Consider the following 24,629-nt stretch of genomic DNA (forward strand, 5'->3'; position numbering starts at 1 on the left):
CCTGGACAAGGTGAGGATAGCTAGGAGGTCTGGTGAAAAACTGGAAAGCCTGCCAGAGGAGAGTACAACTGGGGAGTCTTGCATGTTTGGCAGAAGGTGAAGATGTGCTAAATGAGGATTGGCTTGGACTTGTTGAAAGACTGTCATGGGGAGAAAGAATTTGGGTTTTTTTCTATTTAGCTTCAGAAGAAAGAAAAAGCAAAAGCCATGGGGGGAAGAGAGAGTGGAGTGGCAAAAAGCCTAATTTAGTCTTGATTCCAGAAAAAAAAAATTCTAACGTTTAGAGCTACTTCAAGGTTGAGCCGAATATCTCAGGACGTAATGAGTTTCCCCTCCTTACAGAATCCCAAAGCACAAGTTGCATGACTTTCTGCTAGCAAAACTGCAGAGGACATGCCTGTTTAGGCAGAGGCTAGACTAAATGGCTTCTCTTGTCCCTTTTTGACTATAAGATTCTCCTCCCTCTTTTTTCTCCCAGGACATTTATCAATGACTTTTTCTTTAACTTAGCTATTTCTGGGATGAACATTCTCATTGGCAGACTGCAACTTCCTTTGTAATAAAAACAAGCAAAAGCATTCAATCCAGAAGCCGCATCTGTCAATGCCCACATTTTGACCTAATAGTCCCCCACCTCTCTGATGAAAGGTGGATTTCATTATGTATAATCCCCAGTCTATCTTTGGTTTTTTGATTGTTCCCAGTTGGACTCCCTTTTAGTGATGTTTTCATTTGCATTATTGTAACCTTTGTGCTTATTGTTCTCTTATGCCAGCAATTTTATTCTGTGTCACTTCCTATAATTCTTCCCACATGAATCTGAATCCTTCATATGTGTCATTGTACATCCTGTTATATTCATGTGGCACTGGCTTTCCATCCATCGCCAATTTCCTTATATTCTGAAGGAGCCAACATATTCATAAATGACCCAAGCATTATATTATGATTTGATGAAGGAGGAGGAGGGAGGACAGAGAAGGGAGGAGAAAGATTGGAGGAAGAAATTTCAATTTAGCATCTCTCAAGTCAATGATTCTGCCAGCACCAGAGCTAATCCTCTGAACAGCATTCAGCAGGGACGGTGTGGAGGAAGGGAAAGCACTTCTAGCACTGAAACAGGACTTATTCATTGATGCATTACCTCCAGTTTCAATCCTGCCAGGGCTTAATAACAATAACTGACATTTATGGAGCACTCTCACATGGGCAAAGGGCTTTATGGACATTCTTGCATTTGCATACTCAAGTTGTACATGGGCACGTAATAGTAATGATCAAAAAATTCAGCCATGGAATGCCAGCATTTCCATTAAGTTGCCAGAAAACCCCCATTTTTAAAGTTTAAATTCAATTTTTCAAGTTTATCTCACACATCAACAGACTGATTTGAAAATGAAAGTTAAGTTTTATTCTTTTAAACTAGGCTTCAGAGTTGAAGTCTAATGAGTTATTGTTGAAATGGGTTTTTTGTTCTCCTAATGTGAAAGTTAACTTTATTGTGTGACATTCATCCTGTGATTGCAGTATGGTAAATAAAATCGAATTAAAAACTCCAAACATCCACTAATGGTATCTTACCAATCAATCAAATGGATTTAGAAAAGCAGCACCTAGTTTGTACATTGTTTTTTAATGAATCTAACATGACTGAACCTGAAAGATTATCTAGTAAACTGAAACTCTTCTTTCCCACAGGATTTGGAATTAGATGCAGCCATTTGAACTTCTGCCTACACACCTAAGAGAAAGAGTCCATTGTGATTTGTGAGTAGTGCTGATTTCTGTCATATTTTTGCAGGGCAAGATCAGGGTAAAGTGATGGAAACTTGAGAACAAGAGTGCTTAAGGTGGCTACCACATTTTATCCCACTTCATCTAACATTTCTAGTACTTCTTTGAAATCTTCCTCCTTCCCCAAATTCCTTCCTTTCTTCCTTCCTTCCTTCCTTCCTTCCTTCCTTCCTTCCTTCCTTCCTTCCTTCCTTCCTTCCTTCCTTCCTTCCTTCCTTCCTTCCTTCCGTCTTTCCTTCCTTCCTTCCTTCCTTCCTTCCTTCCTTCCTTCCTTCCTTCCTTCCTTCCTTCCTTCCTTCCTTCCTTCCTTCCTTCCTTCCTTCCTTCTTTCCTTTCTTCCATTTTATTCTTACTGTCAATAATAACAGTAACACGATTATGAAATGATCAATTGTGATAGACATGGCTCTTTTCAACAAAGAAGTGATTCAAGGCTATTCTAAAAGATTTGTATATGGAAAGAGCCATTCACATACAGAGAGAGAACTATGGAGTGTGAATGTGCATCAAAGCAGAGTATTTTTACCTTGTCATTTGCTTGCTTGCTTTTCTTTTCTTTTTCATTTTTTTCACTTTTGATCTGATTTTTTTTGCACACCATGATGAATAGGGAAATATGTTTAGAAAAACTGTACGTGTTTAACCTATATCAGATTGCCTGCTGTCTAGGAGATGGGGGAAAGAGGAAGGAAGGGAGAAAATTTTGGAACACAAGGTTTTGTAAAGGCAAATGTTGAAAATTATCTTTGCATGTATTTAGGAAAATAAAATACTATATAATTGGCAAAAACTCAAAACTTCCTTGACTGGAAAGTTAGCAGTGCCCCCCAATAGGAAGGGGTGGAGAAAGGGGGGGAGAGGGAGAGAGAGACAGAGAGAGAAAGAGAAAGAAAGCGAGACAGAGACAGAGACAGAGACAGAGACAGGGAGAGTTATAGTATATTCAGGTATGAGTATGGCTTTGGATTTTTTTATTTAAAAAAGATTTTTCAGAAGAGGTAAAAAATCTTGTTTTGAGTATATTGAGCTTGAGATGTCTACTGGATATCCAATTAGAGATGTCTAATAAATAGTCAGTGATATAGATTGGTGCTCAATGGAAATGAGGTTAGATATATGGATTTGGCAGCATTTCAGAGGCTCAAACAAGTTTTCCTGTTATTAAGGGAAAATAGATGGAAAGAAGTGTAGATGTGTCTTCAAAAAGACTTAATTGGGATACAAAACTTACTGAAGGCATGATGCCTATATATGCTGAGGTGGAAAGAAGAGGAGAGATAGAATTCAGTCATTCAAACTCATCTAAGATTTGATTCCCCACTACCTGAGACCTGCTTGCTGGGATAGAAATGAAAGGATCCTGAGGCAGTGTGGAGAAAGGGATAAAGATGGGCACTCTATCGCCAATGAGTGTATGATATAGAAGGAAAGGCAAACATGCATTTTGATGATTAAAAAAGCAGATTTCAGTGTGTTTGGGAAGAAAATAAGTGGAATCTCATGAACTAAAATGCTCTAGAAGTCATCTTGGGAAGGATAGGATATGTTCAAAAATAAAATTACACAGATATAAAGGGAAACAATTCTAAAGAGGAGGAAAAATGGATTTGTCTGAAGAGAGCAATGTATATCCATAAGGAACTCATCACCTGAATTAGAATGTTAATAATGTATAGAAGATGAAAGAATGGTAAGTCAATTGATGATAAATAGAAAGTGTTGTATATATAGTCTTGTCAAAGCAGTAAAAAGAATGCTAATACTCGGAGGGAATTGAGGTTAATAAAAGAAGTAGAACAAAAGAAACATTTTTGGATTTCCCTGCCACCACATAGGAACCCATGAGGGCTTTACCAACAGGTCTAAAGAATGGCACTGCAAGTTAGATTAGGTTTTGAATACCTGGAGATCAATTTTTATTGGAGAGAGCCAGAAATTCCCTCAGATATGGTAGGGGTACTAGGATTGTTGATATAAATCAGAGGTTTTTAAGGTTATTTATATCATGAGCATTTTTAACAATCTGATGGAATCTGTGATACCCATTTCATATTTTTTCTTTTCTTTTTTTCCATTTAGTATCTTATTTTCCTCAGTTATATGAAAATGAATTTTTAAAATTTGTTTTTAAAACTTTGAATCCTAGATTCTCTCTCTTCCTCCCTCTCCCTACTACCATTAAGAAGGAAAACATTTCCATAAAAGTCATGTTGTGAAAGAAAACATAGATTTCCTCCCCCAATGGGGAAAAATACTCAGAAATGAGGCCTTCATCAGAGAAACTTGCTTCAAAGTTTCCACAATTACTATTTATTTCAATTTTTAGATATTATCTCTTCATATTCAAATCACACCCATGCCCTTTGTCTATTTATATTCCCTCTAACTGCCCTAATAATGACAAAGTTTTTATGAGTTGCAAGTATCATGCTCTCATGAGGTGATTCTTGGGTGTAATCTTAGCTCCTTTGACTATAATATCCCTGGGAGTGTTAATCCACTTTATGAGAAATCAAGAAACAAATAAAACAAAAAAAAATGAAAAAAGAAAACAATATGAAATATGTCATTGAAAAAACAAGTGACTTGGAAAAGAGATCTAGTACAGATTATTTTTAAATTATTGATTAGAAAAGAACCAAGAAAATATCAAAGAAATCTGTTCTGATATATTCTAGAATCAGAGGGGGGAAAATAGAAATTAAAAGAATTCACCAATTACTTCCTTATAGAGATTCCAAGATCAAAGTTCCCAAGAATATTATAGCCAAATTCTGAAACTCCCAGGTCTAGGAGAAAATATTGAAAGCATCCAGAAAGAATCAATTGATTTGAGATAACACAAGATTTAGCAGCATCTACATTAAAGGATCCAAAGACTTGGAATAGGACATGTTTGAGAGCAAAGGAGCTAGGATTATACCCAAGAATCACATACCAAGTGAAAATAAGTATAATCTTTCAGAGGAAAAGGTAAAAACATTCAATGAAACAGAGGACTTTTAAGTATTCATGATGAAAAGAAAGTTGAGTAGAAAATTTGACTTTCAAGTACAGGACTAAGCAGAAGCATAAGGGAGTAATCAGGAAAGGGAAATTTTAAGGGACTCAATCTGGCTTTATTCCTTCATGGGAGGATGTAACTTAACTCATAAGAATTTTCTCATTATTAGCACAGTTAGAAGGAGTATAAATAGACAGAGGGCATAGGTATGAGTTGAATATGAAAAGAAATATCTTTTAAAAATGAAATTAAGGAGTGAAAGATGAATGTACTGGGAGAAAGGGAAAGGGAGAGGTAGAATGCATAAACTATCTGCCATAAAAGAAGCAAGAAAATGCTTTTACAACGTAGGGGAAGAAGAGGAGAAGAAGGGAAGTAAGTGAACCTTACTCTCAACAGTATTGGCCCAAAGAGGAAATAATATGCACATGCAATTGGGTATAGAAAATGTATTTTACCCTTCAGAAAAGTAGGAGGGGAAGGGAATACAAGAAGAAGAATAGAGGGGAGGAGGGTGCTAGAAAAAGAGCCTATTGGGGAAGGGGGTGGTCAGAAGCAAAACACTTAGAGAGAAAATAGAATAAATAGGAGGAAATACAGTTAGCAAAACTATTTGTAAAAAGAATATTAAAGCAAGTTTCTCTGATGAAGGCCTCATCTCTGAAACCTATAGTAAACCAAGTTGAGTTTATTTTAAAAATTAGCCTTTCCCTAATTGATAAATGAGCAAAAAATATAAACAGTTTTCAGATGAACTAATCAAGCTAATTATTGCCATGTGGAAAAAATACTCGGCAATTCGGAGGCACTAGCTCATACCTATTAGATTGGCTAATGGCCCAGAAAAGGGCCAAATATTGAAGGAAATGGCAGGGATGGGGGGAGAAATGAGACATTAATGCATTGTTGGTGGAATTGTGAACTGATTCAACCATTCTCTAGAGCAATTTGGAATTAGGCCCAAAAGGCTATAAAATCATCATAGAGTTTGACTCAACAATCCTACTTCTAGGCGTGTGTCTCAAAAGAGATTTTTTTTTTAGAAAGAGAAATGAGCTACATGTACAAAAATATTTCGAGTGGCTCTTCTCTCAGGGTAAAAAATTGCAAACTGAGGCTATGCTTATCCATTGGGGAATGGCTGAATAAATTTGGCCTGTGAATATGATAGGATACTCTTGTGCTCTAAGAAATGATGAGCAGGATACTCTCAGAGAAGCCTCAAAAGTTCTCCATGAGCTCACCCAAAGGGAAATCGTCATGGGTACAAAGTACAATGTTGTGAGATGCTCAGCTGTGAATGACTTTGTTATTCTCAGCAATACAATAATCTCCGATTACTCTGAAGGACTTAGGATGAAAAATGTTATCCAAACCCAGAGGAAGAACTCGCTGTGCTTGAAGACAGATTGAAGCATACTTTTGTAACTTTATTTTTCTTGAGTGTTTTTTTCTTGGGGGGAGGAAATCTCTGTTTCTTTCACAAGATGACTTTTATAAAAATGTTTTGCATAACTGTCTATGAGCCTTCTTAATAGTGATGGAGAGACGAAGAGGGGAGAAAATCTGGGACTTGGAGTTTTAAAGAGAAATTTTAAAGATTGGCTTACATGTAACTAGGAAAAATAAAATATTAAATTTAAAAAGAAAAAGGGAAAAAAGCCAAGCCCAGAAGTTTGTGTTTTCTCTTTCAGGTAAATAGAAGTCAATGAAGCTTTTCTGAGCAGGAGAGGGACATGAGTAGGCCTTAGGGTGCATGGATTTGAGTGGGAAGAGATTGGAGGTAGGGCGGTCAGTGAGGAGGCCATGGCAGCCATTCGGGGAAGAGATTATAAAGTCTGACCTAAAACTGGGACTCTGTAAGTAGAGAGAAGGGATAGAGAGGAAAGATGCTGGTGGGAGTCCCCAGGACGTGGTAGTTAATTGGATATGGTGGGGTGAAGGGAGAAGGGGTTAGATAGTTAGGAAAAGGGGTAAGGTCCTTAAAGGGCTTGACCTGGTATTCTCTCAAGTGATTGATCTCCCAATTTGGGTTTTTAAAAAGATTTTAAACTAGAAGATAGAAGGTAGTGAGCTTACAAAACGCCTGCCAGAATCCAGGCCTGGGTCACTCACTGGACATTGAAGGCAAACTCATGGAATTGTAGGACTTTGCAAATGGTCCTGAGGAGCTGAGAAAAGTTTACAAGTGGGCTAGCAGAGCCCCAGAGCTGTTCCGGGCTGGTGACCAGTCATTGCTCCAGCCTCTCTCCAGCTTCTGCTCCCAGTGCAGCAGCCCACGTGACTCTGGTCATGAATGAGCCTTGTGCTGATCCCATACAGCAAAGGGGTTTTTCTCTGGACTAAGCCCCTTGTCCAGCACAAGCAGCAGTGATTCCCTTGCCCTGGGGCAAGGCTGGCTCCTGCCAGGGCCATATATCTCCCTGTCTGACAAGCAGGTGAGTCTCTGACCCCAGGCTTGGCGAGCTGGCCCTGCTATAAATAAGCAAACATTATGATGATGCCGAACATCCATGGGATCTTTCTTTATTAGTGGATTCCTTGAGAGGCACCAGAACCTTCAGGGTTTCTGCAGTTCCCCAGAGAAAAATCAATTAGAGCTGATAAGGATCCCCACACAGCAGATGTCTTGGATATCTTGCCTCCAGCCTCCCAGTAATTAGGAAACAAGGCTGTTCTTGCTTTGGAAAGACAGCCCTGCCCTGTCCAAGCGTGATTGCTGATGTGGATCAGCAAAAAAAGCAGGTTTCTGGGAGAAAAAATCTGATTCAGGCCCAGTGCAGGATGATAGCAGGCCCTGCCCGCTGCTGTAGCCTAGGTCCTTCATGAGGGCTCACCAGGCCATAGGTAGGGGGCCGTGATGGACAGGTGGCTCCCCTGAAGGCGAAGGCCGTCTGCTGAAGCATGTGGGAGGCAGAGGCGATGGCAATGAAACGCTCTGGGTGCCGGGCAAGTCTCTGGCCCCGGGTACCTGGTGAGTCACTGGCCCTGGGGAGGGTCGTACTTGACGTCCCCAGACACTGTGAGAGATTCCTGGATTGCTTCCATCATCCTTCTCTGCCCTTCTGACTGTGGAAAGCCCCCACTAACCCCTCCTCCCTCCGCATCCTCGCTCCTCTCTCAGGGGTGAAAGAGATGAAAAGGAGCCTCATGTTTTCTGTGATATGAGCGTGGCACCCAAGCTCTGCACTTCCTACATCATGGAAGGAGTCCTGGTCCTAGCTTCTGCCCTCCTAACAAGGATGTGTGTCCTCCTGCTTTGGGGAATCCCCAGTGGCGACCTCCATTGCATCCTGGAGCTTAAACACTCAACTGGCTCTGGGCGACTTCCCCCATGCTGGAACTCAAATATCTGTCTACTGGGCGGGCTTCCTTTTCTTCTCTTCTGGAGCCTGTCTCTGGGGACAAGTCTGGATCATCCGGGCTTCATCCCCATCCTGGCTGTGTTGGTGACTCTTTGGATTTTGAACCATAATATTAATCCGTAGCCCACAGAACCGTGATCTGTATTCCCAGGGGCTTTGGCAGCTCTGCCCTACTTTAGGCAGATTTTCCTTGGTGAGCGCCTTTCCAACTCAAGGCTGTGGAGCAAGGTCCTGACCATCAACTGGGTCTGGATCTAGTTCTGAAAAGCAGCTCCGAGTGGATGCTCCCCAGGACTCTGGCTCCTGAGCAATGCATTTTTCAACCCAGTGTCTCCAAAATGAAAACCACTTCCAAGTGTCCCTCAGCCACGCCCGCTTTATTAGCGACCATCTGGATATACATGACCTGTTTATTAGGTCACCCAAATACTTGAATGCCTCTGTACCTTCTCCCTGTGTGAGATTCCTGATCCATAATGACCACTCAGTGGGCAAAAATGGGAACACCAGGCATTTTCACTGTAAGAAAGCTGAAAAAACCAGAAGCCAGTACAGGACAATGGGTTTAGCACGGGGAGTGGGGTGGAGAAGACTTGGCAGGAACAGAATAGGAAGGAGTTATCAGACTGTAATAAAACACTTTGAAAAGGAGTTTGATGAGATATTCAGTAGAGCAAAGTAATTCCCTGGACATCTAAGGACAAAATTGGAAAGAGAACAACAGACAGACAAAACCTGGAATCTGTAGAAATTATGAGGACAATTCATTTCATGATTGACACCAGTGGAGTCCCCACTCCAACTCTGACTCAAATCCCACATTTGGACTCAAGCCCAAAGTTCACCAAGTGCCAATGGTCCTGAAAACACAAAAGAACAAAGCAACTAGACCAGGACAAGGGCAACAAAGGAGTGAACTCCTTGCTTGAGGAAATATAATAATGGCAACATTAAGAAATTAATTATCTCCAAAATCACCAGAAAAAAACATTTTTTTAATATTACTAAACAAAATCATCTGAAAAATTGATAACTATTAACCAAAATGCTGAGTTTGTCATCCATAAGAAAGAAAATGAAAACAAACTTCAACTTCATTCTGGACATTTTTGATGAGTGAGTGTGAAGGATCATGGGAACATCCATGCAGGAACCATCTAGTCCCACTCATTGATATTTTTACATATAGCCATGTATTCATATAGATACATGCACGGATGTCAGTATATTTAGATACACATGACAATATAAAATTAATTCATATATAAACACTTAAACACATTAGTTAAATATAAGGTAGTCTGGGAGGCAGGACACAAGAAATTGGGTTGATTCAGCAAGAATTCATGTAGAAAATGGAGGAAGAAGAGAGGAAGTTGAGTCAGAGGTAAGCAGGAAGTGAATTTTAGGCAAGAGGGAAAGACATGCAAAAGTATGAATGGAACAGAGTGAATAAAGAACAGAGAAGTCAGAGAACAGGAGCAGGGCAATGGCCAGTGGAGTTGGGAAGGTAGTTGAGGGCCAGACTGGATTTCGGGCCAGATTTCGGGTCAGAAGGATTTTATGATTTCAACAGAGGCATTTCATTTTATCCTAGAGATACAATATGCAACTGGACTCGGTTGATTGGGGAGTCGGATGAGTGTTGGAATCACTTTGGCCACTCAACAAGAATAATAGACTGGAGTGGAAAGAGATGTTAGGCAGGGAGACCAACTAAGAGGCCATTGAAATAACCTTGGGAAACGATGAGGGCCTGAACTAAAGTGGTAGCTGGATGAACATCATATTCAATGATGCTGCAAAGCTGTAAATTGCAGGATTTTTTGACAATGAATTGGATAAATTGTATGAGATAAAGTGAGGAATCAAGGGTGATGTGAGATTAGGAACTCATGACACTGGAAGAACGATATTGTTTTCAACAGAAATAGGACAGTGTTAGCAACGATCTAAGGGGGGAAGTTAATGAGTTCAGTTTCTGCAATGTTGAGTCTGAGACGTATCTAACAAATGTAGTTTTAAACATTCAGTAGGTAGTTGGTGAGATGGGGCAGAAGCCCTGAGAGATGCTGGAACTAATGGAATAGATCTGGGGAATTATCTTCAGAGAGATAAATAGTGTTACCGTCCCAAGGGAACTGGTGATTTTACTAAGAAAGAATGAGAGGGAGAAAAGGGCCTGGGAAGATGGGTGTTTAGGGGTGATGATATGAGTGATGAGCTATCCAAGGAGACTGAGAAGTGGATAGACAGGTAGAAAACAAGATAAGTCTTCTTGACTTCAGGCCCAGAATTCTATCCACTGTGCCAACTAGTTGTCCATTTATTCATTTATCCATCACATAATTTATTTGTATTCATTCATTTAAAAATTTGTTTACTCACTCAGTCTTTCTCTCCCTGGTTTTCATTAGCTTTTTCTCTTTTGTTTGCTTTGCTCTACAGGCACAGTGCTTAGCACAATTCCTGTTACATAACAAGCGCTTAATGTTTGTGGGCTAAGAATAAGGACATAAGAATGCCAGTCACACTGAGTTTAGAGGGTTGTTGGAAAATGCTGCTGGAACAATTTATGTATGAAAATCTGAAGAGTACTTTCTGAGAGTTCCAGTGGATCTTTCCTCTTTGACACAGTGGAAATTGCCCTCTATCTATCTGGAACTAGAAGACCTAGGTTCAAATTTGCCTCAGTTCTTTGCCCCCTCTTCTGTCACTATGTAGTTTTTAATCTCACCTCTCAATGGAAAAATGCTTTCTATGATTTCTGTGCAAGTCATTGACTGCTGCCTCAGTTTCCTTATCTGTAAAAATGAGCTCAAAAAGAAAGAATCTTTGCCAAGAAAACATCAAATAGGGTCATGAAGTCAGACATGTCTTAAAATAACTGAAGAATAATGATAATAAATATATTAATGGGTGAAAAAATAAATGAATGAATTAGATTTTTTAAAATCCCTCAAGGAACTCACAGTCTAATGAAAGGAATGGGAAAGATAGCATACAATTAAATACACTACACACATTGGCAATGTATATGTGTGATATGGGAGTAATCTCAGAAAGAAATCACTCATTGTTGGGGGGGGGAAGGGCAAGAAGTCCATAAGAAGCCAGGGAAGCAACAAAGTGGAGGTGATGGAGACAATTACAGGCAGAGTCAGGGAATGGTGCGTCTGGAGTGAGAAATAGCAAGGCCAGTGCTGCTGGATTGGAAACATTTTGGGACGACCAACGTACAAAAATCCTGGGGCAGTAAGAGAGGGAAAGTTTGGAAGGACTTGGAAAATTAAACCAAAGATTTTATATTTGATTCAAAAGTGATCGAGAATCCCAGATGAACAAACTGAGCCTGAAAGATTAAATGAGCTGCCCAGCTAACAGTAAGGGTCAGAGGCCGGAGCCCAGCTCTGCTCTCCAACTTCTTTTCTTCCCAATAAGTTCTGAGCACGTGGGGACAGACTTGGGATGAGACAAGGGAAATTTCCAACGAAAGTCCATAATTATCCCCTTCTCTTTTCACTCTTCTGAAGGAGGAAATGCCAATACCCCAGGATCTTTGCTAAGAAAATGTCTCAAAGAGTTTGTGAAGAGTCAAAGCCATCTGCAAAAAATGACTGACTAACCCCTTTTCGTCTGTCCTGCAATTCTAAAATTTCACTTGCACCTCACTTAGAGATGAACAGAAGAACCCTGGTGGATAATTCCATATAAAGAGCAGACTAAACAGAGAAGGTGGAGGCCTATAATCTGAGAGGACCTGGAATGCCAGGACTAGACGTTTATTCAAGGTTTGTTAAAAAGGTCGGTGGGTTTGTTGCTGGTTTATTTTGTCTTTTCCCTCAGTCTATGGAGAGCTTTTGAGAGTTCTAGGGAGAGGAAGGCTATGAGAACCAGATCTTCAGAACATTATTCACGCAGTGATGAGAATGGGCTGGGAATGGGAAGGGCCGAAGCCAGCTTTGGAAGCGGTTCCAAAGTGGGCCCTGTGCACAACGACTGAGCCAGTGAGAGCGGAGCAGAGGACACACCTCTGGGGTGATGGCAGTGGCTCTGATGACCCCGTTTTGGAGAACATGAATTCCTGGGCCTTTTTCACCAGCAGCAGACCTCAGAGCCCTTGGTAAGTCAGGACAGTTACTTGGAAGAGCAGAATCTGGACTGATTAAAAAATAAAATAAACCAAGCAGATGTTCAGGTCAACTCATTAGCTGTGTGATCTGGCAGCCAAGAGCTGGCTGAGGGTGATCATCCTAGACACAGCCAAATTGCATCCGCCATCTTTTTTGCTTTTTCTATGGCAGAGCCTTGGAGCCTGAGCATGGGAACTGGGAGAGAAGCTCCCATCATTGGTCACTGCCTTGGTGCTGCAGGGCATCGTGGAGGCTCTTCCCAGTGGGGCTAGAAGCTGATGTGGTGCTAGGGTTTCTCCTTCATGTGCCAGTCAAGCTCACCAAAGTCAGAGCAGCTCTGGGGAAATGGAAGAGCTGGGCTGCGACATCTGGCCCTGGGTTCAAGCCCATCCCTTAGGCCAGGCATTTCCTTTTCCTGAGTTTTGCTTTCTTCTTCTATTAAGTGGATGAGCTAAAATGGGCCCAGATTGCTTCTTAGGGCTATCATGGGGATCAAAAGGAGTTCTTTAGATGGCCATGTCTTACAGGATAAGGATCCATACAAGTACACATGTGTACTATGTGCATACTGCCTGGCAGACAGTAAGTATCTAATAAGTGCAGCTTCCCTTGCCTTATCTTCCCTTGGCTGTGGAAGTTTCCCTCTTTGGAAGTTTCCTCAACTATAACATGAGAGGGTCATACATGAGCTGACTTACAAGTACATCCTTCCTCATGTTGCCCCAGGACCCTAGAATCTGGGGACAATGGGAGTTATTGCTCTCCTCTTAACATTTTAGAGCTAAAACCCATTCCTAGCACTGCCTAGAGTTTGCATATCAGAAGATATGCAAAGAAAGCCAGGAAATCAGGGAATGGGAGCTGCAGAAATAATTAAAGGGGCATTGGGCACTAGAGGCCAGACTTTGAGCTAAAGTTCTAATGGAAGGGGGATGGGGGGCGGATACTGTCTGACCCGGCCTTGAGCTGCAGAGCAGAGAAGATATTCTTATTTTGCTTCCTGGAAATGTCACTCACTAGGAAGGTTTATTTTCTGTCTTTCTCTTAAGTCTCTGCTACAGTTCCACCCCCCCCACCCTTGCCTTAATGTACATCAAGCATCTGACAGATTTCTTGCAACTTCTTTTTCTTTTTTAATATCTCCATTGACATGCGTCTGTCAGGAAATAATACTTTGTAGTTGCGCTCCTGAAAAAATGACAAAAGGAAGAATTCAAGGCAGGGCCCATGGCTAGGAAGCTGCAGAGGAGCAGGATGGTGCAGGGGGCAGGCCCTTTCTGGTCCAAGCTCATCATCTTCCCCCAGAGGTTGGGATCTTTAGTCAGGACTCCACTGGGCCACGAGGGAAGGGGGAGAGACAGCCCTGCCTGGCACTGGCCCTGGCACATCTATATTCATGAGGCCTTAAGTAAAAAGTGAGAATGCAGGAGACTAGCCAGGAGATGCACACTATATCTGACTCCGAGACCACGGAGAGGGGGGACACCGGTCTCCGACCCTTTTCATTCCTCTCTGCAGTTTCAACCTCATCCTTTTCCCAGCCACCAGATGTCTATAAGAGTCAGCTCCCGGTCCACCAGCCGCAAGGCAGGAATAATTATCACTAATATTGATATGTTTGCAAAGTACTTTATAAAGTTGTGAAACACTGGGAATGGGGGGAAGAGGATGGGCCTGAGAGTTTGTGACAAGGTCATGGGGTGACCTGTGAAAGGAGGGCCAGCCCTACAGGGATACAGGGAACATTACTCTCCATGATGACTTGTGTCCACGCTTAGTTGAAATGGCCATTTTCTTAGCCAAAGCATTAAGTGACGGCTGCAGCTCACCTCGTGATTGCAAACGGCACTGCGGTATGGATTTTTGTCTGCAGAAATAAGGCTGAGTGATGGCTCAAACCACGGTGTGGGACGGATTTGTTTATGGCTTATCACAACCAAAACCACCGCTGGAGCAGCCTCCGTTCTACAGGGAAGAGGAAATACTTCTATTAAATTGAGAGTCCAGGAACTCTTGTTTCATATTAACATGTGAGTTAATAGTTTTCTTTGAATGATATCGTAACCTCTTTTCCTGCCGGCTAACAGCTTGTTTCCCACCAGCCCTTTCCTGATCTTTGCAAGCAGCTTTCCCCTTCAGGTTTGGGGGGTAAAACACTGAGAAAAAGGTGGGGCCCACAAAAACCTCTGTAATTAACTGAATAAAACTGCCAGGCCTTCTATTCAGAGCAATGCATAGCCACCAAGGTGACTGAATATGGATCAAGGCAGAGGTGCCCCCAGTGCCAGCCTGAGTTCAGAAGGCAGGGCAGACAGAAGTGTCAAAAGCTTCAAGTGAATTTGGGAACGAGAAAAGGCATTTGGCAGTTAAGATAACATTGGCAAGAACAGTTTCAATCAAGGGCTCGGGTCAGAAGTCAGCCAGCAAGGGACCGAGGTGTGAGTGTAATGTGTGGAAGGAAGGTAATGAGTGTTAATGGCTCCTTGGAGTCTGGCTGGGAAAGGGAGAAGAAATACCTCTGGAGGACTTGGGGCCATAGCAGGACTCCCCTGGAACGTTTTGTAACGAGAAGACCTGGACATAATTATAAGTGGCAGGAAACAAACTAATAGAGAAGAGAATATTGAAAAATCAATCCACCAAAAAACCATTTATTAAGCATCTACCGTGTGTCAAGAACACAAATACAGTGAGTAAATCAATCTCCTCACTTCCAGGAGCCAAGATGGTGACATAAGCAGTGAATCGTGATTGCCTCCATGCTCACCTCCAGATAACCATAAAATAGCATCCCAGAAAAGGTCTTGTAGCAACTGAACTAGTAAAAAGATAGGGTGTAACAACCTTTCAGTCCAAGAAACTTGGAGGAGCAGCAAGAGGGTCCCTCCCAGGGAAGGAAGAAGGGTGCAGTTCAGGACACAAAGTTCCCCAGGGAGCTAGCAGCGAGCTCCACTTGAGTAAATTAGCAAGAGATCCTGACACAGGGTGATGGAAGAGGCAAATACCAGCACCAGGATACCCTGGATGCCTAGGGGATACTGTGAAATCCAGCCCCAGGGCAGCCCTGGGCAAACAGGTATCCCCCAATAGCCATACCTCCGCATGCCTCAGCACAGCCCTAGACAATTAGGCATCCTCCAGGTACCAGACTTCCACACAGAAACACCCCACCTTGCTGATGGAAATTATTTCACACAAAGAAGCAAGAAAGATTATACTGGAGAGAGAAATGAGAAGGTAAATGATGAACATTACTCTTACCTTATTCTCATCTGTATTGGCTCAAAGAGAAAAAAAATATCAACAACCAATTGAATCTAAGAGGAAGGTAGAAAGGGGAGGAAAGTAAAGGGTGGGCATAGGTACTGGCAGAAAAGAGAATGTGGTAGACAGAAGCAAACACCAGTGTGGAGGGAAAGGGTGAAAAGAGAAAGAGGAGAAACAGGAGGAAGAATAGAAAGCAGATAGCACAAGTAGTAATCATACCCGAATGTGAATGAAAGTGGAATTGGAATGGATCAAAAATCAGCATCCTATGATATGTTGTTTATAAGAAACACATTTGAAGCAGAGAGACACACACAGAGTAAAAGTAAGGATCTGGACCAGAATCTGTTATGCATCAGCTGAAGCAAAATAAAGCAGGGCTAGCAATCCTGATCCTAGACAAAATTAAAAGCAAAGTTAGACCCGATTAAATGAGATAAGGAAGGAAACTTCATTTTGCCATAAAGTGCCATAGACAGAGAAGCAATATCAATACTAATCATATATGCACCAAGTGGTATAGCATTCAAATTCTTAGGGAAGTTAAGTGAATTGTAAGAAGAAATAAATAGCAAAACTATACTAGTGGGGGACTACAACAGTCCCTTCTAAGAACTCAACAAATCCAACTAAACAACAATAAAAACAACAATGACAAGAACGAAACCAAGGAGGTAAATAGAACATTAGAAAAGCTAGATATGACAGAAATTTGAAGAAAGCTGAATAAGAATGGAAATATATCTTTTCACTTTTTTCCAAATTAATTTTATTTGAAGAAACAGAATAAACAAAGAGAAAACCAAAATATATAGCAATATAAAACAAAAGAAAACATTATCATGTGCCCAGCAGAACATCAAGGAGGATTGAAAATATATAACAACAAATACCAATTTAAGAAAATATGTATATTAGTAGAAGAAATTATGTTCATTAGTGTCCTTTTCTTTACTTCCTTGAAATTATTCTTTTATTCTCTGCTATGTACCTTATTTACTTTCTTCTTTTTTCCCCTTTTCATCCCTACCACTATCCCCAAGCAGACTATAGTGAAGAAAGAATATATTTATGTATACATCTGTAGATATATATGTATATACACATATACACACATCTCACTTTCTTCTCCCTACCACCTTCAAACAAGCTATAGTTAAGATATGTTTATGTATACATATGTAGATATGTACCTACACAGATGGACTCATATTTACATCCCACATGCTAACATGTCTTTTCTATCCCTGCTGACTCTTTATTAAATTCTACTTTATAATTTGGCTTACTAACCTCCCCTCATCCACAGATCCTTCCCTTGTCTTCTTCCTTCCCCTTTTACTTCTCCATCCACTTATCCCTCTTCCCCTTATTTCTTAACAAATTTTGGAGAGTGCTAAACCTTCCTGGTATATATGTAGTGTTGCCTATTGAACCCATTCCCAATGTACGCAACTTTTCAGAACTGCGAGCCCTACTTCCCTCTCTCCTGCCATGTGTTTATTGTTCTTTTATACCTCATTTGTATAACATGATACTATTTTTATCTTTATTATACATTTCCCATGTTAAAAAACAAACAATTAGTCCATGTTTAAACAATTTGCTCATGTTGAGGTCCTTAAAATTGCTCTTTGATATTGGCTCTTATAGGTTAAATTTTCAGTTAAGGTTCTGTTGATAGAAAGTCCTGCAAGTTCAGGACTACAAGTTCATTGAATGTCCATTTTTTTCTCATTGAAAAATTATAGATAATTTTGCTGGATATGATATTTTGGGCGACAGGCCTAATTTTTTGGCTTCTCTATAGATATGATTCCAAGACTTAGTCTTTTATTGTAGATGCTGATAAATTTTGTATAATTCTAATTGTAGCTTCAGGGTATTTCAATTGCTTTTTCTTATTTCTTGTAAAATTTTCTCTTTAATCTGGGAGTTTTGAAATTTTCCGATAATATTCCTATGTATTTTCCACCAAGCACCTCTTTGAGGTGGTCATCGGTGGATTTTTGTCCCATTTCTACTTTCCCCTTACATTCTATATAACTCCAGGACAATTTTCTAGGATTATTTCTTGCATTATTGTGTCATTATTATTCTCTTTTTGGTCACAACTCTCTGGCAGTCCAATTATTCTTATATTTTCTCTTCTTGAGAAAATTTCTTGTTTTTCTTAAGTCCTGCTTCACATTTTGTTCTATTTTCTCATTCTTTATGTTTTATTATTTCTTGATATTTCATAGATACACTGACTATCCCTTCCCTGATTCTAATTTTCCAAGAGTTATTTTCATCTTTGAAACTCTGTACCTCCTTTTCTAATGGGTTAACTTTTCCCCATAATCTTGTTTTTCTTGGGTTTTAAAATTTTTTCCTCAGTGTCTCCCATTTAGTTTTTGAATTCTGTTTTAAGTTCTATAAATTCTCTCTTGGCAGGGAGCTATTTCATGTTGCTCTTTGGGATAGAAGTTTTCGTTTTTTTGTTTTTTGTTTTTGTTTGTTTGCTTTACCAAAGTAGCCTTCTCTAAAGATGAATCCCAGTTTTTCCTATACCCATAGTATGTTTCAATGGTCTGATGCTTTCTTCTTTGCTGGTTCATTTTTTAAAATAAGAGGCATTAGTGTAACCATTTTTAATTGTGGGGCATGGTGTGCCTCAAGCTTTCCTTCAGCTCTCTGCTCTGATCAGGAACCCCAACCTAAGCGATCCACCGCCTGTAAGTCTCCCCAGCCAGAAGTGCCCCAGCCCACTGCTTCTGAACTCACCTGCTGTTCCCAATCAGCCAAGGGTTACTCCGTCTTCCCGGATTCAAATGGCTCGCTTCTTCTCAGCAACAAAATGATCCAAGACAACTACAAAGGATTCACATAGGAAAATTCTATCCATAACCAAATAAAGAATGGATGCAGACTGAAGAATAATTTTTTCATCTACTCTTTTCTTCCCAGTGTTTTTCCCTTTTGATCTCTTTCTTCTTTCACAACTATTTCTAATACGAAAATATCTTTTATATGATAGCACCTATATAAACTATATAAAACTGCCTATCATCATTGGAAGAGATGAGGGAAGGAAGAGAGAGAGAAAAAAAATGGAACTCAAAATACTGTAAAAATGAATGTAAGAATGAATCTTCTTGATATGTAAGTGGAGGAAAAAATTAAATACTATCAAAACATTTTAAAAATCTCACCCAGGAAGCATACAGTCTACCTGGGAAAATAAAGACATATACAATATATCCAGAATGATCATGAACAGCAGGAGCAGAAGTAATTATAAAGTGATTAAATACAAGATAGTTTGAAATGAAGTGAATTATCAGGGACTGAGCCGGAACACCAGGAAAGACACAATCAGAGGGACTCCACAAAGCAGTGATGAGTCAAGGGCATCTACTAGACAGTAGTGCAGACAATATTCTGATGGTTTGAGCTTTGACTCCATCACCCAATGTGCTAGTTTTCCTTCCCAGAATAGGTTCAGGTGCAAAGTTGATGACCATGTTGCCATCTCTGCCTGAGCTACCTCTTCTCATCTCTGTCCCAATTCAGAATTTCCCTAAAGGCACAAAAACAGAATAATAGAATGTTATGTGTGAGGAGCTAAGAGAGGGCCTGGTTCTCTGGATTGCCGAGTGTGGAGGGCTTTTGAATCTAAAAAGAGAAATTTATATGTTAACCTATAAGCCGTTGGAAGCTACTGGCCTTTATCGAGGATTGGGGTGCTAGGATAAGATTTGTGCTTAAGGAAAATAATTTTGTTGAGGTTGAAATAATAAGATATCACAAGTGATTGGACAGGTAACAAGAAGAGATTGAGGAGCTGAGGGAAAAAGTTGAGTTTACAAACCTGGAGAATGGGAGAATCTTGGTGCCTTGGATGAAAACAGGAGAGATAGAGGGGAGATCCTGAGTCCCACGTGGGGCAGGTCTCAAGTAAGTAAAAAACAGGGTGCCAGATTGAAGGCACAGTAGCAGGATGGTGTAGAGATTAAAATTATCCCACCTCCAATAAGAAAGACTGAGGCAGAAGTCTGAGCCAATATCTCTTTATTAAAGGGTCTCTGATGAAGTGGACTCCTGATCGTGCTCCTGATCTGAGACGCCTTTTCCTTCCAAGATCCTATTTTTACAGGACTGGATGTCCGGCCATTCCAGAAGAGCTATTCCAAACACAGAATAATTCCATTGAATAAGCAAAATAATATGTGAACAGCATCACAAGTTGGGTGAAATAAGGAATATGTCCACATAAGATGGACAGACTTCTCTTTAACTTGGGCAGGAGGATATGGTACAAGCTGCCACAATCAGTTTGGTCATGAGATTGTTATCTGCTCCAATTGGACAAGCGACAAGAGGCACAAAAATATATTGGGGAATTTTCCACTTATCATCTCTGCCAGGCTGGGTGTGGCCATCATCACGAGGTAAAACAAAAGTGGTGGGCCTTTAATTAAGCAAATGAACTTAGAATCTGCAGCTCACAGCTCTGGGGCCTTATCTACAGAACTTTGATATGATGATATCAAATTATCAATACTGATCGAAATAGAGAGGGGTCTGAAATGAATTACTTCTCTCAGGAGCTGGGTCAAGGAGCAGAGCCATCTCTTCTCAGTGCCTGGAGTAAAGAAGGACAAGTGTGGGATGATTTAAGGAGATTCTGAGATGGAAAGGGGGAAGAGAGCCGAAGAGGAAGCTCAGGCAGAGATGGAAAACTCATCAAATTTATAGCTGACTCTAAGCTGGGGAGGATAACTCAGTCACTGAATGACAGCATCAGAATCCAAAAAAGTCTCCCTACGCTGGAACACTAGGATGAATTTAATATGATGAAATTTAATAGGGATATATGGAGTTTTACACTTGGCTTAGAAAAAAGAATAAATTCACAAATACAAGATTAAAGGGGGACACTTAGAGGACATTTGGTCTGGAAAAAGTCTGAGCTAGCTAGGCAGTGGATAAAGTCCTGATCTTGGAGTCAGGAAAACCTGAGTTCAAGTCCTCCCCCAGTCATTTATTAGCTATGAGAGTCTCACTTAACTTAATCTCCCCCATTGGTCCCCTTCTTCCCTGTGCTCTCTCTTGGAAGTTCTCTTCCTTATCAGAATTATTTTTTCTTGAGGCTGTAGGAACCCTGGCCTATTCATTCCCATTTTCTCCAGGCTTCTCTCCTAATGTTCTCTTTCATACCCCATTGACATCAGTTCCCTTCCATGTGGCAGCTTCGTCTTTTAGAATATAAGCTTTTTGAGGGCAGGGACTGTCTTTCTGCTTACATCTGTATTCCCAGGCCAGTGCCTGGGATGGAGCAGGGACTTAATCGGGCTCCCTGGTGTTTAATTATGGCTGCTTATTTGGAAAGGAGGAGTAGGGAGGAGGGCTGGGCTAATTCATGGGCCTCTGAGTCTTGCTCTCCTCCCATGGGCCTCTCCGTCTGAGCAGCAGGAGCTTGCTTCCCAGCTGCTGCTGAGGGAACAGAAAGCGCTCGCCTCCTCTCTCTGCTGTCAGAAGGCACTGGGTGAGGAAGGTTAATGCTAAATAATGATGGTAAATTGGGCCTGATGTAAATGTGATGATAAATGGACTTCTGCGCCCTGTTTTGGGGAGGAAACATGGATTGCTAAAGGAACAAGTGCACTAGGCCAGTCTGGGCCCTGTCACCGATTTGTCATAATTACAGGATAGATTGCAAGTCATTTACCTGGGAAAAGTGTCTGGAGTCTCTTGTTCCGATGGAAAATGTCCTCTCTCTGGCTGGGAACTTCTGTGGCGTCTTTCATCATCTGAGACAGATGAGCTCTCTTGCCTGATGTAAGGAGGGAGGCATCTAAGCCCCCAGTCCCTGCACGCTTGGTCGTTGCCTGGCGGTCACCCACTGCCCTCCATGCCCTTCTGCAGTCACTCTGGGAGCACTGGCATAGGAAGGGCTTCCGGGAGGAAGACTGAGCTTCAGCACAGTGGCAGGGCCCATGGGGCCCTAAGATAAAAAAAATCAAAACTCGCTATCTCCCCAAATGGCACAAACACATTTCTGGGTATCCTCAGCTGACTTAGAGAAAAGCCTTCACTCCAGGATCTCAGGGTACCAATTGTTGGTGGGGGTGGTGATTATATGATAATTAATAACAATAATATCATAATTAATAACAATAACCACCTCTCAGTCAAGCTGTAATCAGAAAGTAGGAATCTGTTCTCCTAAGAGAAGCTCTGAGGGAAACACCCGTGGTCAGGAGAGTGCCTGAGCGGGCTGGGAACCTCAGGGCACACAGCCTTCCCTCTTCCTCAGCCCGACACCCTTAGGATCCTTAGCATGGCACGCTTGAAGCTGCTCCAGTCCTCATTTGAGCCATCGGAGTCCTTCAGCTCTGAACTTTCAGCTGCTTTTTGGGCCAGGCTACAGTTTGAAGCACTAAGAATTTGGATCTAAATATGCTTCTCTCTTTTACTTAATGGGAACCCCTCGGCAAGCCTGTCCTAAGCACCTGCCATGACCTAGATGGAGGGCCACAGCCTAATTTCTTTGCCAGTAACTCTTTCCTGGCTCTCATCTCTCTCTCTCACTTTCATGGTCTCAGTCATGGGCGGTGGAAGCCCAGCAGGTTGGCCCCCTAACCCTAACCCGACCCAGGCCTTACTAACTGAGGGAGAGGTGTCCTTTTCCTTTTATGAGGGGCTGTGGTTTAAGGCCTATTTATTAATCAACCCACAGTTAGTAGCTGCCTACTCTGTATCCATTGTGCTGGAATAAGAAGACAAATACAACTTCTCTCTCCCCCCAAGAAAAAGAGAGATTCTTAATTGCTTTTATTCCTAATCATGATCTTGGCTCCCTAGAACAAATCATTCTTTCAGGGACATTAGTGTGGGCTGGGAGAAAACTGGGAGATTTATATTGTATCTAATAGGTCTAATATCTCCAATGTAGGACTGGCTGGGGGCTTGAGGGTGGATGACATTAGCCTGCCTGCTGCTTTCCCCTAAGTTCTCTACAAATATCTGCCTCCCTGCTGAATTTTAGGTGGAATGAGCAGAAAAACAGAAAAAAAGGGGACACAGCTCTCTTTGGGAAATAATGAGGAGCACAGGTTGGGGCTTGTGGTTTGTTTTAGGAATTAGAGGGATGTAAAAGATGGAGAAATGGGTAGAAGCTGGATGTGGAGAAAATCCAGATTTATAACAGGATCAATAATAGAATTTAATCAATATAAAAATTGGGAGGGACTTTCAAGGTAAGCTAATCCTCCCAATTCTTTTTACTTATGGGGAATTAGTCAAGAGTGCTTCTTTGTTTTCAGGAAGGTGGCGAGTTTGGATTTGGCCGTGGTGGGGAGAATGCACAGAACACAACTGAATTCATCTGCAGAGAGGGGATGGCTGAAATCTTAGGAATCAATGACATGTAGGGCGGGCGGTGAGAGCAGAGAAGAGTGCTCCCATTGGGAACTCAAAAGAGGGAAGAACCAGTGAAGAGGAAACAAGAAGGATCAGGAAGGACACGGTAAGAAAGGCAATGCTGAGTAATGAGGACAAAGGAAGGAGAGATCAGGTGAGGCTGCAGAAAGGGCCATGTGCATGAGGAGAGGTGATCGAGCTAAAAACTAAACTGCACCATGAAAGAAAGAAGGAGTAAATGGATGGATCAATGAATGATTCAATTGGTCATTACAAAATGAATCATTGGATCCAGAACAAAAGGGGGAGAAGGTGAGGAGCATGGTGAGGAGCATGGTATTGCTCACAGTTCGGTCTGGCCATGGATACCTCATGCTTATTTCCAAGCGCCACATTATAGAGGGAACAAATAGAGCATAACCAGGGAGGACAAGAGCCATTATGGCCATGGCACCGAGGAAGTTGGAAGCAGCTAGGGATTTTTGGTTTAGAGAAGTCTGGAGTGTGTGAGGGAAAGATGGCAGTGGGAAAGTTGTCTTCAAAGCTATAAAGACCTGGAAACATAACCTAACCTGGGAGCTGCAGAAAGCGGGAAAAGAAACTTTGTCCGCATCTCTAGAAGCTGCCTCATGTAGTACATGGCATCTCGCAACGTGTGTGCTATTTCACATAGCAAGAAGGATCGGGCGAAGATCCATCCACGTCAGGATGGACCCAATAGAAGTCCTCTGAAGTCCTGCTTGGTCTTGATATTTCTTGGGGAGAATCTAGTGCTGGCCCAGATGAGTGGCTTCAGCAATCAACGCCTGAGTGAGTGAGAAGAATAAAAAGAGGAGGCAAAAATGGAGAAGAGAGAAGAAGAAGCGCACCCTTTAACATATTGATCTTATGTATACTTAGCTTCTTTGAAGGGTGCTCTTAAGGGCTAAATAGTCTCTGAAATGGTGCGGTCTTGACCCTTCAAGGAACTCTGGCAGAGTTCCTCTCTCTATTTTTCTGTTTCTGTGTCTCTTGTGTCTGTTTCTGTCTTTCTGTCTCTCTTTGTCTCTGTGTCTCTTCTCTCTGTCTGTTTCTCTCTGTGTCTGTGTCTGTGTCTCTGTCTCTCTGTGTCTTTGTTTTTCTCTCTGTCTCTTTCTCTGTGTTTCTTTCTGTCTGTGTCTCTCTGTTTTTCCCTTTTTCTATCTCTCTCTTTCTTTGTGTCTCTCTGTGTGTCTCTCTGTTTCTCTCTGTCTCTCTCTGTCTGTTTCTCTTGTCTCTGTCTCTCTCTGTCTCTGTTTCTCCCTTTCTCTGTGTTTTTCTCTGTCTCTCTATCTCTGTCTCTCTTTGTCTCCCCCATACTTGGAGCAGCGTTAGCTCTTAAAATAGTGCACACACATTCACACACACAAGTACAAGCACCACAGACATAGTGGGATGCAAGCTCTTTGGGGCAGGAGAGCTTCCTTTAGCTCATGGGGGGCACAAGCTGGAGGGGCGCTTAAGGGAGCTTAGGGAAATGCAGAATTCAGGAGTCTAGATGAAGTTTCAGGCATGTTTGGAATATCAGTATGCATACTGAGTAACTCCTTTAGAACATTATTATGATCAAAATTATAATTGTTCTTTAAATATATGACTGTTTTGAAATGCACTAAATTGATTTATTGCCTCTCGGGCCCA

General features: G+C 41.5%; 1 long non-coding RNA gene across 1 annotated transcript in view; it reads right to left on the bottom strand.

The window, feature by feature from the left end:
* The window catches only part of LOC141552136 (uncharacterized), an 89,231-nt gene extending 66,985 nt beyond the window's left edge, over window positions 1–22,246 (bottom strand). The window contains exons 1-2 of the long non-coding RNA XR_012485069.1: window positions 21,277–22,246; window positions 18,330–18,416 (exon numbers count right to left, since the gene is read on the bottom strand). This is a non-coding gene — a long non-coding RNA (uncharacterized LOC141552136). The remainder of the gene's footprint in view (window positions 1–18,329; window positions 18,417–21,276) is intronic.
* Between the last annotated feature and the right edge of the window lie 2,383 nt (window positions 22,247–24,629).

The sequence above is a fragment of the Sminthopsis crassicaudata genome, chromosome 1 (assembly GCF_048593235.1).
Source record: "Sminthopsis crassicaudata isolate SCR6 chromosome 1, ASM4859323v1, whole genome shotgun sequence".
Lineage (NCBI taxonomy): Eukaryota > Metazoa > Chordata > Mammalia > Dasyuromorphia > Dasyuridae > Sminthopsis > Sminthopsis crassicaudata.